Genomic DNA, 17,058 nt, shown 5'->3' with positions numbered 1-17,058 from the left:
GAACGGGAGAGACTCCATCTTTCTTTCTGCCTCGGCAGCTTGAGGTGCTTTTAGTTCAAATGTAATGTTTTAGTTATAAGGTGTTGTTCACTTGGAGAGAACCGGCTCAGGCTGGCCCTTATCGAAAGACTGTATTTTTCTTCGTGTCGAAGACATAACATCAGGCCGGCCGGCTGAGAACGTGTCCTTGGCACGGGGTGGTACAGGAATTTAGTGGGCGGCAGGTTACTGGCCGTAACTTTCCATGCATGAACAAGGTTCCATATTAGCGAAAGCACGAAGAGCCAGTGAGTCAGTTAGTAGGCGGCAGCTAGTCGTTAGCATTATTGCAGTTAATCAACTTAAGGCAGACAGTCGCCATTTTGAAATCCGAGAAAGACCGAAGGCTGATACTCTTTTAGAAAGATTGAAGTTATTTTAGCTGGAGCAGCTGGTGAGCTTTGATACTAAGATAAGAGCATGCAGAATGAAGCAGTTAGTGGAGCGAACGAATACTAGAGCAGCAGAAACTGATTTATAAGATCGAAGTTGGAAGGTGAAGATAGTCCGTGATTGAGAGGAGAGAGGAGTAGTGCAGAACAGCGAGAGTGCAGCAGACGAGACAGAGAATAAGAGGAAGGTTCCAGTGACTTGGAGGGGAGCAGACGAGACAGAGCATAGCAGTGCAGACGTGAATCTGTGACTGCGGGGGTGATCCTAAGACGAGCCAAGGCACAGACGAGAAGGGAACCCAGATGACCACTGAGTCCAGACTTCGTACTCATAAGGTGACGTCAACCCTTTCTTATTAGTGTGCACACACATTCTAATCTTTTCTTTTGCTTTTCAGGCTATATGTTATATTACAGTATTATATTGTTATTGCTATTATTGAATAAAGGTACCCCAGTTCTTAGTGAACTAGTGTGTAATTGTTCCTTTCTTATGATAAAGTTAACCTTTCTTCTAGTCAGATGCTGTTATGTGAACGGATGCGTCTCCCGTCCAGGTAAATGGTAACTGAGCAAGGGAGTAGAGGAGCACTCGAAATAGGGAATAACCTTTACACAGTGTGATTTGGCCATTCTTGTGTGAGAGAGGATTGACCTGTCTATCTGTCACATAATCTATAATATCGTATTATCTGTAATATCCTACTAGATAGAGAGATTTCCTAATATAGAGAGCTGAAGGTATTCATAGGAAAGTGATCGTCGTTGTGTAGCGGCGTTAATGAGAGCATTGACCGTGGTCAATATGTATACCCACAAGATTGTGGCTTGAGAAAGCACCGGGGGGATACGATGTGTAATGAGATCGCCGCTAGGGAAAGTGGCGTTAATGAGAGCATTGACTAGGGTCAATGTGTATACCCACAGGATTGTGGCTTGTGTATGTATGAAATAGTGAGAGCACTGGGGGTATACAGTGCGTATACCCACAGGATTGTGGCTTGCGCGAGCACTGATGGTGATCAGTGTGTAATGGTAAGTAATCGGAACTGCCTCAGGGTAGTCTGGTCTGGGCCTATGTTGCCGCAAGACTATAAGGTATGAGTGTGGTGTTTTAGAAGTTCCAAGCTTGTATATTGCTAATTCCCCATCCTTAGGTAGGTACGCAGGTGCCTTTTCGTAAGTAGGTTCAGAAAAGGGGGTGGTGATGAACAGAGTGTCCGAATTAAGCAGACCACTCTTACCCAGTCCAAAGATCAGGGCTTGATCCATCACCGTTATTTATCTCTCTGCACCATCCCAGCTCAGAACCTGGCTATATGCAAATCTGTCTGTCCCTGGACCAGTGCATCATGGGAACAGGGCAGACTAAACTACCAAGCCAATTCTTCACCAGAAAGGAGACAAGCTACCGGGGACCGGTTTCTGGCATTTCAGCCTTCTTCGGCCCGGCTTGCTTGAATCCTGATGGTGCAGTGAGAAAAGGACTCATGTCTGAGTATACCCTGCCACACTATAGTGGCCAAAAACGATTCAGAAAAGGGGGTGGTGATGAACAGAGTGTCTGAATTAAATAGACCACTCTTACCCAGTCCAAAGATCAGGGCTTGATCCATCACCGTTATTTATCTCACTGCACCATCCCAGCTCAGAACCTGGCTATATGCAAATCAGTCTGTCCCTGGCCCAGTGCATCATGGGAACAGGGCAGACTAAACTACCAAGCCAATTCTTCACCAGAAAGGAGACAAGCTACCGGGGACCGGTTTCTGGCATTTCATCCTTCTTCGGCCCGGCTTGCTTGAATCCTGATGGTGCAGTGAGAAAGGGACTCATGTCTGAGTATACCCTGCCACACCTATAGTGGCCAAAAACGATTCAGAAAAGGGGGTGGTGATGAACAGAGTGTCTGAATTAAGCAGACCACTCTTACCCAGTCCAAAGATCAGGGCTTGATCCATCACCGTTATTTATCTCACTGCACCATCCCAGCTCAGAACCTGGCTATATGCAAATCAATCTGTCCCTGGCCCAGTGCATCATGGGAACAGAGCAGACTAAACTACCAAGCCAATTCTTCACCAGAATGGAGACAAGCTACCGGGGACCGGTTTCTGGCCTTTCAGCCTTCTTCGGCCCAGCTTGCTTGAATCCTGATGGTGCAGTGAGAAAGGGACTCATGTCTGAGTATACCCTGCCACACCTATAGTGGCCAAAAACGATTCAGAAAAGTGGGTGGTGATGAACAGAGTGTCTGAATTAAGCAGACCACTCTTACCCAGTCCAAAGATCAGGGCTTGATCCATCACCGTTATTTATCTCACTGCACCATCCCAGCTCAGAACCTGGCTATATGCAAATCAGTCTGTCCCTGGCCCAGTGCATCATGGGAACAGGGCAGACTGAACTACCAAGCCAATTCTTCACCAGAAAGGAGACAAGCTACCGGGGACCGGTTTCTGGCATTTCAGCCTTCTTCGGCCCGGCTTGCTTGAATCCTGATGGTGCAGTGAGAAAGGGACTCATGTCTGAGTATACCCTGCCACACCTATAGTGGCCAAAAACGATTCAGAAAAGGGGATGGTGATGAACAGAGTGTCTGAATTAAGCAGACCACTCTTACCCAGTCCAAAGATCAGGGCTTGATCCATCACCGTTATTTATCTCACTGCACCATCCCAGCTCCGAACCTGGCTATATGCAAATCAATCTGTCCCTGGCCCAGTGCATCATGGGAACAGGGCAGACTAAACTACCAAGCCAATTCTTCACCAGAATGGAGACAAGCTACCGGGGACCGGTTTCTGGCATTTCAGCCTTCTTCGGCCCAGCTTGCTTGAATCCTGATGGTGCAGTGATCACCACCACCTTTTCTGAATCATTTTCGTAAGTAGGTCCTGAGGAGGGAGATGGTTACGTTTCAGCTCAGTTAGTGGTGTCTTGGTGAGCTGATTCTATCTGGTCCGAAAATCCGGTCGTTACACACCGACGCCGGAGAATCTCAAAGAAAAACAGCAGACTGGAACCCGGCCCCGGCAGGCAACTGCTTCGATTGCTGAGATGTTTTCAAAAGCTGGTAAGGAGAAGGCAGTGGAGGTAGCACCTAGAGCTGCAGGGGGTGTACCTGCGTCAACAGAAATGATTGTAGTTAAGACTAAGGTTCCGCAGGTACCCCAGGCTGTTACCGTCGGCAACAGGACTATCCCCCCAGCAACCGAGATCCCTCAGATGCGGGTAGCTGCACAGGACAAAGCGGAAGCGCTAAATGTGTTAAAGGGGGGAATCATTCCCGGAGACTCTGTTGTGGGGCTGGGGGAGATGGCCGGGTCTACTACTGATTCCCAAATACAGGCTCAGGCACAGGGAGCTAACGATGCTGGCAGAAGGGAACTGCTAGTTCTATTGGAGCAGGGAGACGCCAGCGAGCTCACTGGTGCTGGAGATAGGGCACAAAGCGAAACCGTTTTCTCGGCCTCTGACGGCGTGGAATGGTCTGAGGAGGAGAAGGACGGTGATTGTAGCTCCCTCTGGGATTCGGAGTGCGAACCGGAGCTGGAGTACCCGGCGACTACACTAAAAGGATCTGGAGTTGCGGGGAAGGGCCAGTTAGATCCCCAGATAGACCCCCAGTGTAAACTAAGCTGGGATCATTCCGCCTCTTTGACCTTACAAGGCAGCCCGGGCGTTGAGAGGACGCAAATGTCCTTATTAGCGACAATTCATCAGGAAATCATTGTCCATAGGGAGGAGACACGCCAGGAAAATCGTAAATCACAGGCGGCAATGAGAAAAATGAGGAGTGTGGTTAGGAAGCTGTTTAAGGCCTGAGTAAGAACTGGGGACAGAGTCTCAAATCTGGAGGACAGGATTGTCTCAACAGAGCGGAGGTGGTGGACGCAGTAGCTAAGGTTAATGCACAAAGTTCCCAGGTTATAGACATACAATGGAAACTTGAGGAGATTGAGAACAGGCTCCGCAGGAACAACCTGAGGGTTCTGGGAATCCCTGAGGGATCAGAGGGGGCCGATATCAGGGCATTCATCACCAAGCTTTTTGAACAAGCATTCCCCGAGCTGGCAAGCTGGAACTGGCCCATTGAACTGCAGAGAGTCCATCGTACCCCTTTTAAAGTCAGGAGGAATACGAAAGAAGGGGACAAGCCATGGGCGATTCTGATTTTCCTGGGAAATTTCATCTTACATCAGGCTATATCGGATTTAGCGAGGCCTAATGCTAAACGGTGTTGTGAAGGGCTTTCATTTTTCGTGCGGCCGGATTTCTGCCACACGACGGTAAAAAGACGCTGGCGTTTAAGAGGACTGATCAAGCCCTTCCAGGACAAGAAGATGCAGGCATTTTTAATAAATCCGGCGCAGCTGAAGATCGTTAATGAAGGGAGGACATTGTTCTTCCCATCTTAGATTAAAGCGAATTAATATTTGGACTCCGTATGAAGATAGGGGGTTTGTTGCTCTAAAGGTCATGGACTGGGCGGTAGGCTAGTAACTGATTTTGGATTATGGTTGAGTGTTTCTGTTGATTTGCGATTTTTTGGGCTCCAATTTTTGTAGTTTGTTGGGTGTATAGGTTAAGTAAGCATTCACCGCACACACCGTGCTCTAACACGCGCACAGACTAGGTCTGAGCGCCTCACAGAGTAGGGAGGGGGCTAGGGCTGAGAGGGGTTCGGGGGGAGGGTTTCTTGGGGTGGGGAAGGGAGGGGAGGGGGGGTTCGGGTGAAAATTGCAAAAAAGGAGGGAATGGTGCAGTTTTGGTCAGGGACAAAGAGAGGTAATGTAGCAAAAAATATCTGATCAGTTTCCTGTTATAGGTCGTATTGCTCAACTAGATGGCAAATATTAGAATTTGCACAATGAATGTGGGGGGCCTGAACAACTGGAAGAAAAGGCAGAGATTAGCTTATGTGGTGAGGCACAATAGAGTAGATGTCCTTTGTCTCCAGGAGACCCATCTCCCATGGGCTAAGAGAAATTTGTTGTTCTTAAAAGGTTTTGAGCTGGTGGCATGCTTGACTCAATCCTCAACTATTAGGGGAGTCGCTATCTTAGTAAGAACAGCTCTGGGAAAAGCCAGGAAAGTGAAAACTGATAGTAATGGTAGATGGGTGATAGCCGAAATGGAGTTGGGTTTTACAATCTGCTGGATATATGGCTCAAATGACGATGATCCTGAAATTTCTGATTCCTTAGAAGTAGAGCTAGCTAATTGGTCTACCCCCCAAGCGCTCCCAGCGCTAAAGGGCAGATAAAAACTCCAGCAAAGTCCTTAGGGCATCCAGGGGCTGGGCAGGGCCCAGGGAGGCAAGCCTTCCCCCGTGCCCCAGCAACAGCAGGCCCCTGGTAAGATTCAAGTTGGGAACAAGAACATTTTGTAAGGGGACACAGCCCCTTTTTATACAGAGAAATCCTTTGTCTAGCAGGGTGCACTCAGTGTGAGAACCAGCTAGAACTGGTTATAGGGAATTCCTTTCACTGGCCAGGCTAGGGACATCAGACGCACCCCAGGGGGAGTCAGCATTGTGTGGGGAAAACCCAGCCCCATTCACGACCCTCAAACCAGACAGTCAATCCACAAGCAGGCCCAGGCTCACTCCTGGAGCCAGGCTCCAGCCAATCACACGCCAGGCACAAATTACCCAAATATGCCAACTTCTAGAAGTGGCACTTCCACTCTAGATGCAATCATGCCGCATACATCATTACGCAGCATTCAATCTCATGAGTTCGCACATACCAAACTTGGCCCTGCACTCCCCACACATCAGGAACTACCATGGGCATTCATATTCCCCATTCATTCCTATGGGAGGGCAGGTCACTCACCACACATACACAGAGAGCTCACGTACTTTACACTGTACCACAGTGAAAAAGTGCGCAGAGGGCTAAAATCACCAACACCAGGTCACAGAAACAGGCTAGGAAAAAGCAAAAAGTTTCAGGGCGAACCTGCCAAAAAGGGCCAGGTCCAACAGTTTACCCCCCTATTAATTGCTGGCAATTTAAATATATCCTCTGATTGGGGTACTGAACATCTCATGCTGGGCGGAAACCTAGAGTTTTCAGGTCAGTTCAGGCTCTTATTAGCTCACACAGGCTGATGGATGTATGGCGAGCTAAAGAACCCCAGAATCCGGGCTTTACGTACTTCTCAAACCCCGCTCAGAAGTACTCAAAATTGGACTATTTTCTTATCTCTTCTTCGAAAATAGAAAAAGTCGGGATTATCAAACTCCCAAGAGTAATTTCAGACCATAACCCGTTGGTGCTAATGTATGATCTGGGAAGAGTGGAAAGGTCAAATGCAAATTGGACGTTTGAAAGAAGATTGTTGGCAGATAATAGATATGTAGATCACCTGAATAAATGGGTGGGAGAATTTTTTGCTGCTAATAGATATAGTACGTCACGGAATGGGGTGTGGGAGGCCTTTAAAGCCGCCCTAAGGGGAGAGACGATTAGCTGTTCTGCCAGGCTTAGAAGAGAGGATAGGGGGAGGTAGAGAAACTAATGGGCAAGCTTGTTACTGCAGAGGAACAGCATATCAGGGATATTGTCTCTGGTGTGGATGGTAAGGAAAGCCAAAATGCACTACTGGTGGCTAAAGCGGCATTGCAGAAGGAGGTAAGACAGAAGGCAATTAGGGACTTTCAATCTTCAAGGGCCAAAAGATATGAAACGGGGGAACAAGCTGGCAGAGTTCTTGCCCTTCGGCTAACGCAGGAAAAATCCAAGAATCTGATAACCAGTATAGAAGAGAATGGGAATGTATTTACGGAAGTTAAGGATATACTGACGGTGTTTGAACATTTTTATCAAAGACTGTACGATGTGGGGAATACTGAGAGTAACCAGGAGGATGAGTGTCTGGATAGGGGCCCTAGCTTGGATGATGCAACCAGAGCGGACATTGACAAAGATATTATGCATACTGAGGTCCTGGCTGCATTGCAGGAGCTGGCGTCCGGAAATGCTTCCGGCCCAGACGGGATCCCCCTGGAGGTGTACAAAGCGGATATATGATGTTACAACGCATACTGTTACAACGCATACCGTTACAACGCGGATATTACAACGCGAATACTACTACAACGCATGTTTTTACAACGAGTACTATTACAACGCAAAATAGTACATTAATAGGAAAAGTACCATTACAACGCAACATTTTACAACGTATACCATAACAACGCATTTATATATTAAAAAAATATTAAAAAAATTTCTATGTAAAATAAACCCTGGCACGGGATGCAGGGAAAATAGGGGTTTTGGGTGGGTAAGTGTTTTAAAAAACGGCATGAAAAACTACAATTGTATCACGAAATCCATTTATTTATTTAATAAATAATTACTCGAGTATTAATTTTGATTGTTATATAATTAATTATTACCAACCCTTTTTTAAAAAATCACCCATAAAAATATAATTTTTTATTTTTTTTGTAAAATAAACCCTGGCAACGGGATGCAGGGAAAATAGGGGTTTTGGGTGGGTAAGTGTATAAAAAAACGGCATGAAAAACTACCATTTTTTCACGAATTCCATTTATTTATTTAATAAAAAATTACTTGAGTATTAATTTTCATTATTATATAATTAATTATTATTCACCCTTTTTAAAAAATTACGGGAAAAAATATAATTTATTAATTTATTAATTTTTTTGTAAAATAAACCCTGGCAACGGGATGCAGGGAAATTAGGGGTTTTGGGTGGGTAAGTGTTTTAAAAAACGGCATGATAAACTACCATTGTATGACGAATTCCATTTATTTATTTAATAAATAATTACTCGAGTATTAATTTTGATTATTTTAAAACTAATTATTACTCACCCTTTTTTAAAAAATCACGCAAAAAAATATAATTTATTAATTTTGTTGTAAAATAAACCCTGGCAACGGGATGCAGAGAAAATAGGGGTTTAGGGTGGGTAATTGTATACAAAAACGGCATGCAAAACTACCATTTTATCACGAATTCCATTTATTTATTTAATAAATAATTACTCGAGTATTAATTTTCATAGTTCATTACTTTCAATAATATTTCAAAAACTAAAAATAAAAACAATTAACTTACTGCCTTTGTACGATGGAAAAATATAGTCATTTATATTCTTTTACATGATATGTGAGAATTCGTATCAAACAGACAAATATAGAGTATTCATGGACGCCATTTTGCATAGGTATCATAATAATGAGTCCTACTATTATTTCAATGATTTCAGACGACAACATAATACCCAACATGGATGCCAAAACGGCAAACATAACGGAATATAAACATTTTTTAATGGATTTTTAAATTATATGTTCTCAGAGAAATAAATGTAAAAATAAAAGCGTTTTCCAACGCATATTTTTACGACTATTTTTGCTATACTATACCAAACTTATAAATAGTAGTGAGGAACCATTTTGAAATTAGTTGATTCTCAACTACCCGAGAGAGCAGACGTGAGATTGCACTCTGTGAACTTTTCACCCTATCATCCCTTCGATAATTGTGAAAGTATATAATACAACGAATACCAACTATTTACAAGTAAGTAATATGTTCTGAAAACGATAACACCATAAATAATAGCCATGTTAAATAAAGAACTACTATTTTAATATTGACTATATATTTATTTAAGTAAATGATTCAAAAATATTTCTGAATTTAATTTAAAATGAGTAAACAATAATGCGATATTTACAAAATACGCCCAAAGTAAAATATAACATAATATTTTAAATTAGTAATTTAAATAATAAACCGTGATTTTAATATAATACAATATTATTAATATATTGCTTAATTATTATGTTTGTTTTAGAAAACTATTCAGAACGGTTACAAACGAAATCCGTATACATTTTTCAAAACAACCCATTTTCGAGAAAAAAAAGGTACATCAATAATTCGATACAAATTAGTTTATTATTTATTAAATGTAAAACAACGCAGTAGGAATAAACTTTACCAAATTTTTCTCCTCACAGAGATACTACATATAATTTATTACTTCATACATAATTGGACTGTCAAAAATTTCAACACCGCTTTAAAAGGTAATTGACATATTTCCAATTAAATTAAGCACTACTATTCAAAGGCCAAACATAAATCAGTTTAAACGGGTTAAAATAAATTAAATTTTTTGTTTACAAATTTTTCAGAATAACACACCAATCCAAGTAAGAAATAAATCGAAAAGCCAGTGAAAGGACACATTTCACCTATTCAAAAAACCAAACCGAAAAGTAAGTGAAAAATAAATTACGAAATATATGTATTAATTGTTAATAAACAATAAATAATACGAATGAGATCAAACTGTATAAAAATATACGAAATTATAGCAAGTAAGAAAACTGTTGAACATAACTACAGTATGAAAAATATAGGTATATATAAAGTGCTGAGAAAGTAGTAAAGTAAACTTAAATATAATGTCTCATGCCTCTGAAAAAAACATGAAAATCAGTCTCCTAAAAAATTACGTATCACACATTTTCACACACACTTTTCTTTGTTTTAGGACTCCATCTAACCAAAACTTGAGCAACCTCAACGACCACCAACAGAAGTAAACGAAAACCAATTTGTTCAAAATAAAGAGCCAAAACACTAAGAGTAAGTGAAATACAATCTCCAGATACATATATAAGTCATGCATAAGCAGTAATAAATAACACATGATATATATGAATAAACTTTTGTAAAATATACAAGTGTAAAGTAATATTCCAACTCCTGGTAAGTGCTACAGTAGGGAAAGTGCAGGATAGTCTAGAGGTGTAAATTACTATTTCATCTCCTGGTAAGTGCTACACTAGAGAAAATGCTGGATAGTCTACAGATGTAAATTACTATTCCAACTCCTAGTAAGTGCTATAGTAGGGAAAGTGCAGGATAGTCTAGAGGTGTAAATTAGTATTCCAACTCCTAGTAAGTGCTACAGTAGGGAAAGTGCAGGATAGTCTAGAGATGTAAATTACTATTCCAACTCCTGGTAAGTGCTACAGTAGGGAAAGTGCTGGATAGTCTAGAGGTGTAAATTACTATTCCAACTCCCAGTAAGTGCAACAGTAGGAAAAGTGCTGGATAGGCAACAGGTGTAAATTACTATTTCAACTCCTGGTAAGTGCTACACTAGAGAAAGTGCTGGATAGTCTAGAGGTGTAAATTACTATTCCAACTCCTGGTAAGTGCAACAGTAGGGAAAGTGCAGGGTAGGCTAGAGGTAATAGATAATGGTAAAATAAACTTGAATATGATACCTGATGCCAGTGAAGAAAACTTAAAAATCAATCTTAAACAAAATTATGTGTCACACATTTTCACACATATTTTTCTTTGTTTTAGGACTCCATCTAACCAAAACTTGACCAACCTCGAGGACAACCAACAGAAGTAAACGAAAACCAATTTGTTCAAAATAAAGAGTCAAAACACTAAGAGTAAGTGCAATACAGTTTTCCATATACATATATAAGTCATGCATAAGCAGTAATAAATAACACATAATATATATGAATGAACTTTTGTGAAATATACAAGTGTAAAGTAATATTCCAACTCCTGGTAAGTGCTACAGTAGAGAAAGTGCAGGATAGTCTAAAGGTGTAAAGTAATATTCCAACTCCTGGTAAGTGCTACAGTAGGGAAAGTGCTGGATAGTCTACAGGTGTAAATTACTATTCCAACTCCTGTTAAGTACTGCAGTAGGGAAAGTGCAGGATAGTCTAGAGGTGTAAATTACTATTCCAACTCCTGGTAAGTGCTACACTAGAGAAAGTGCAGGATAATCTAGAGGTGTAATTTACTATTCCAACTCCTGGTAAGTGCTACAGTAGGGAAAGTGCAGGATAGTCTAGAGGTGTAAATTAGTATTGCAACTACTGGTAAGTGCTACAATAGGGAAAGTGCAGGATAGTCTAGAGGTGTAAATTACTATTCCAACTCCTGATAAGTGCTACAGTAGAGAAAGTGCAGGATAGTCTAGAGTTGTAAATTACTATTCCAACTCCTGGTAAGTGCTACACTAGAGAAAGTGCTGGATAGTCTAGAGGTGTAAATTACTATTCCAACTCCTGGTAAGTGCTACAGTAGGGAAAGTGCTGGATAGGCTAGAGGTAATAGATAATGATAAAATAAACTTCAATATGATACCTGATGCCAGTGAAGAAAACTTAAAAATCAATCTTCAACAAAATTATGTGTCACACATTTTCACATATAGTTTTCTTTGTTTTAGGACTCCATCTAACCAAAACTTGACCAACCTCGAGGACAACCAACAGAAGTAAACGAAAACCAATTTTTTCAAAATAAAGAGTCAAAACACTAAAAGTAAGTGCAATACAGTTTTCCATATACATATATAAGTCATGCATAAGCAGTAATAAATAACACATGATATATATGAATAAACTTTTGAAAAATATACAAGTGTAAAGTAATATTCCAACTCCTGGTAAGTGCTACAGTAGGGAAAGTGCTGGATAGTCTAGAGGTGTAAATTACTATTTCATCTCCTGGTAAATGCTACACTAGAGAAAATGCTGGATAGTCTACAGGTATAAATTACTATTCCAACTCCTGGTAAGTGCTACAGTAGGGAAAGTGCAGGATAGTCTAGAGGTGTAAATTACTATTCTAACTCCTGGTAAGTGCTACAGTAGGGAAAGTGCAGGATAGTCTAGAGGTGTAAATTAGTATTCCAACTCCTAGTAAGTGCTACAGTAGGGAAAGTGCTGGATAGTCTAGAGGTGTAAATTACTATTCCAACTCCTAGTAAGTGCTACAGTACGGAAAGTGCAGGATAGTCTAGAGGTGTAAATTACTAATCCAACTCCTGGTAAGTGCTACAGTAGAGAAAGTGCAGGATAGTCTAAAGGTGTAAAGTAATATTCCAACTCCTGGTAAGTGCTACAGTAGGGAAAGTGCTGGATAGTCTAGAGGTGTAAATTACTATTCCAACTCCTGGTAAGTGCTACACTAGAGAAAGTGCTGGATAGTCTACAGGTGTAAATTACTATTCCAACTCCTGGTAAGTGCTACAGTAGGGAAAGTGCAGGATAGTCTAGAGGTGTAAATTACTATTCCAACTCCTGGTAAGTGCTACAGTAAGGAAAGTGCTGGATAGTCTAGAGGTGTAAATTACTATTCCAACTCCTGGAAAGTGCTACACTAAAGAAAGTGGTGGATAGTCTAGAGGTGTAAATTACTATTCCAACTCCTGGTAAGTGCTACAGTAGTGAAAGTGCAGGATAGTCTAGAGTTGTAAATTACTATTCCAACTCCTGGTAAGTGCTACACTAGAGAAAGTGCTGGATAGTCTAGAGGTGTAAATTACTATTCCAACTCCTGGTAAGTGCGACAGTAGGGAAAGTGCAGGATAGGCTAGAGGTAATAGATAATGATAAAATAAACTTCAATATGATACCTGATGCCAGTGAAGAAAACTTAAAAATCAATCTTCAACAAAATTATGTGTCACACATTCTCACACATAGTTTTCTTTGTTTTAGGACTCCATCTAACCAAAACTTGACCAACCTCGAGGACAACCAACAGAAGTAAACGAAAACCAATTTGTTCAAAATAAAGAGCCAAAACACTAAGAGTAAGTGCAATACAGTTTTCCATATACATATATAAGTCATGCATAAACAGTAATAAATAACACATGATATATATGAATAAACTTTTGAAAAATATACAAGTGTAAAGTAATATTCCAACTCCTGGTAAGTGCTACAGTAGGGAAAGTGCTGGATAGTCTAGAGGTGTAAATTACTATTTCATCTCCTGGTAAATGCTACACTAGAGAAAATGCTGGATAGTCTACAGGTATAAATTACTATTCCAACTCCTGGTAAGTGCTACAGTAGGGAAAGTGCAGGATAGTCTAGAGGTGTAAATTACTATTCCAACTCCTGGTAAGTGATACAGTAGGGAAAGTGCAGGATAGTCTAGAGGTGTAAATTACTATTCCAACTCCTGGTAAGTGCTACAGTAGGGAAAGTGCTGGATAGTCTAGAGGTGTAAATTACTATTCCAACTCCTGGTAAGTGCTACAGTAAGGAAACTGCAGGATAGTCTAGAGTTGTAAATTACTATTGCAACTCCTGGTAAGTGCTACACTAGAGAAAGTGCTGGATAGTCTAGAGGTGTAAATTACTATTCCAACTCCTGGTAAGTGCAACAGTAGGGAAAGTGCAGGATAGGCTAGAGGTAATAGATAATGATAAAATAAACTTCAATATGATACCTGATGCCAGTGAAGAAAACTTAAAAATCAATCTTCAACAAAATTATGTGTCACACATTTTCACATATAGTTTTCTTTGTTTTAGGACTCCATCTAACCAAAACTTGACCAACCTCGAGGACAACCAACAGAAGTAAACGAAAACCAATTTGTTCAAAATAAAGAGCCAAAACACTAAGAGTAAGTGCAATACAGTTTTCCATATACATATATAACTCATGCATAAGCAATAATAAATAACACATGATATATATGATTAAACTTTTGAAAAATATACAAGTGTAAAGTAATATTCCAACTCCTGGTAAGTGCTACAGTAGGGAAAGTGCTGGATAGTCTAGAGGTGTAAATTACTATTTCATCTCCTGGTAAATGCTACACTAGAGAAAATGCTGGATAGTCTACAGGTATAAATTACTATTCCAACTCCTGGTAAGTGCTACAGTAGGGAAAGTGCAGGATAGTCTAGAGGTGTAAATTACTATTCCAACTCCTAGTAAGTGCTACAGTAGGGAAAGTGCTAGATAGTCTAGAGGTGTAAATTACTATTCCAACTCCTGGTAAGTACTACAGTAGGGAAAGTGCTGGATAGTCTAGAGGTGTAAATTACTATTCCAACTCCTGGTAAGTGCTACAGTAGGGAAAGTGCTGGATAGTGTAGAGGTGTAAATTACAATTTCTACTCCTGGAAAGTGCTACAGTAGTGAAAGTGCTGGATAGTCTACAGGTGTAAATTACTATTCCTACTCCTGGTAAGTGCTACAGTAGGGAAAGTGCTGGATAGTCTAGAGGTGTAAATTACTATTCCAACTCCTGGTAAGTACTACAGTAGGGAAAGTGCTGGATAGTGTAGAGGTGTAAATTACTATTTCAACTCCTGGTAAGTGCTACATTAGGGAAAGTGCTGGATAGTCTAGAGGTGTAAATTACTATTCCAACTCCGAACCAGTGCAACAGTTGGAAAAGTGCTGGGTAGTCTAGAGAAAAATGCTAGCATGTGAAAGACATAAAAAAGTGCTAGATACAATATAAATAAACAATAATGAATATCCAGAGTATTACAAAATAAAAAATGGAAACAAAATTTATGCATTCAATTTCTATAAGTCAAATACTGAAACAAATTTTTTTTCTTTTCAGAAAATGTCATCACAACAACAAACTGCTAAATATATTCCCTCCAGGAAAGGAAAACAATTATTAGCTCATCAAGGATACATTTATTGTAAGGATAGGTTAAGTAATCCACGGGTTCATTGGAGATGCGTGCAATACCATACAACTCGTTGCAGCGGCAGAGCGGTTACGGTCAATAATATTATTGTAAGGACAACTGACCATAACCACTCTGCCTCTGCAATGGAAGTTGATGTCAGAGATACTGTGAATGAGATGAAGGCTATTGCAAGCACCTCCAATGAATCCACTGGATCAATTTTAAGACAGGTTGCACAACATGTCCCTACTCATATTGCTAGCAATATTCCCAACGTACATAATTTGCGAAGAATTATACAAAGACAAAAGCAGGCAAGTAATACTCAAACAAACACACCTCATACCTTTTCTGATATCCATATTCCTCCTGAACTTACTATTACTTTTTCTAATGAACCTTTCCTCCTGCATGACAATGAAAACCCTCTAAAGCGCATCTTAATTTTTAGTACCCCACGCAACCTAGTTAAACTTGAATCAAGTGAAATTTGGATGATGGATGGGACGTTTAAAAGCACGCCTCATCCATTCACCCAAATTTATACTATTCATGGCAAAATTAATAACAGTGTAATACCCCTAGTATATAGTTTGCTGCCTGATAAGACTTCAGCAACTTACACAGAATTATTGTCTGTGATTAAATCCAAAACTAACCAAAGTCCTAGGAAAATTATTATCGATTTTGAATTGAGTATGATCAATGTGATCACCAAACTGTACACGGATACCCAAATTCAAGGGTGTTTTTTCCATTTTTCCCAGGCATTCTGGCGCAAACTACAAAAAACACCCTTAGTTACTGAATACTCAACGGACAGCAAACTACAAGTCGAATTAAAAAAATTAACTGCTCTTTGTTTTGTCCCTCCCGAAAGTGTAGACGAGTACTACACTGCAATTACAGAATCAGAATATTATTTAAGTAACGAAGATAAATTGGCACCCATTTTAAATTATATGGAAGACACATGGATTGGACACCTAGGCAGATCGGGTCGCAGGAGGAAGCCACGTTTCCATGTGGAGTGGTGGAACTGTTATTCGAGTTGCCTAGAGGGAGAGGCAAAAACAAATAATGCCATTGAGGGATGGCATAACTCCTTCAATCATGTAATTGGTAAACCCCACCCTAATTTCTACTCATTTCTGGAAACTTTGAAGAAGGAGCAAAGTTTCCAAGAAATGAGACTTTCACAAACTCTCACTGGTAGTCTAAACTCACGGATTACCCAAAGAACAAAGGATATGTCTGAACGACTATTGGCACTACTACAACAATTTTCGTTGTGTGTGGCTTTAGATTACCTTGAGAATCTAGCTAACATCCTTTCTTTTTAAAATAAAAATTACATTACTTTCCTGCTTCTACCGAAATTAAATATTTTTCTAATTTCAATTCGTAAAAACATTTTTCCAAAAACTTTTATTAATATTTGATGTTGGGTCATTTTTCCATATTTTTTTTTTTTTAATTTTTTAAAAAAAATAATTAGCTTACATGAGATAATTTTTAAATTTTTGCATCATATAAGACTTTTGTAAAAATAGCAGAACAAATATTTTCCTAAAGACCTAAATTTTAGGACAGCATTTTTAAATAATAGAAAATTACAGTGCAAAAAAAAGAAAATGCATTTTCAATTTTCTCAAAAACTCTCCTATGAAAACAACAACATAAAATAAATGGTTAAAATATTTATGTTTACCAAATATTGATATTTCCAAATGTCCACATCAAGTGCTAATTCCTACTACATTTCACCAACCAATGATAAATTATTATTATTATTTCTTTGTTGGTTTCACAAAGTGACAAACAATGTAACCTTGGCTTCAATATTATTCTACATAAGCTATTTTTTATAAATTCCAAATTCTCTACTCCTGATACCCAAAAAAACAGACTTCATCTTAATTAAATATAAATCAATAAACATCAGTTATGCCTTTCAAACTAATGTACCAGATTATACCATGGCTCCACAATTTTTGCTTTAATATTTTCGACGAATAAACAAAACAATAATATTTCCAAAATGAATACTAAACAATTAAAATCTAACCGATGTAATCAATCACACAATCAAAGATTCGGAAATAAACGCTTCATCA

The sequence above is a fragment of the Lissotriton vulgaris genome, unplaced genomic scaffold (genome assembly GCF_964263255.1).
Source record: "Lissotriton vulgaris unplaced genomic scaffold, aLisVul1.2 SCAFFOLD_1277, whole genome shotgun sequence".
Classification (NCBI taxonomy): domain Eukaryota; kingdom Metazoa; phylum Chordata; class Amphibia; order Caudata; family Salamandridae; genus Lissotriton; species Lissotriton vulgaris.
This window is presented reverse-complemented; position numbering follows the sequence as displayed.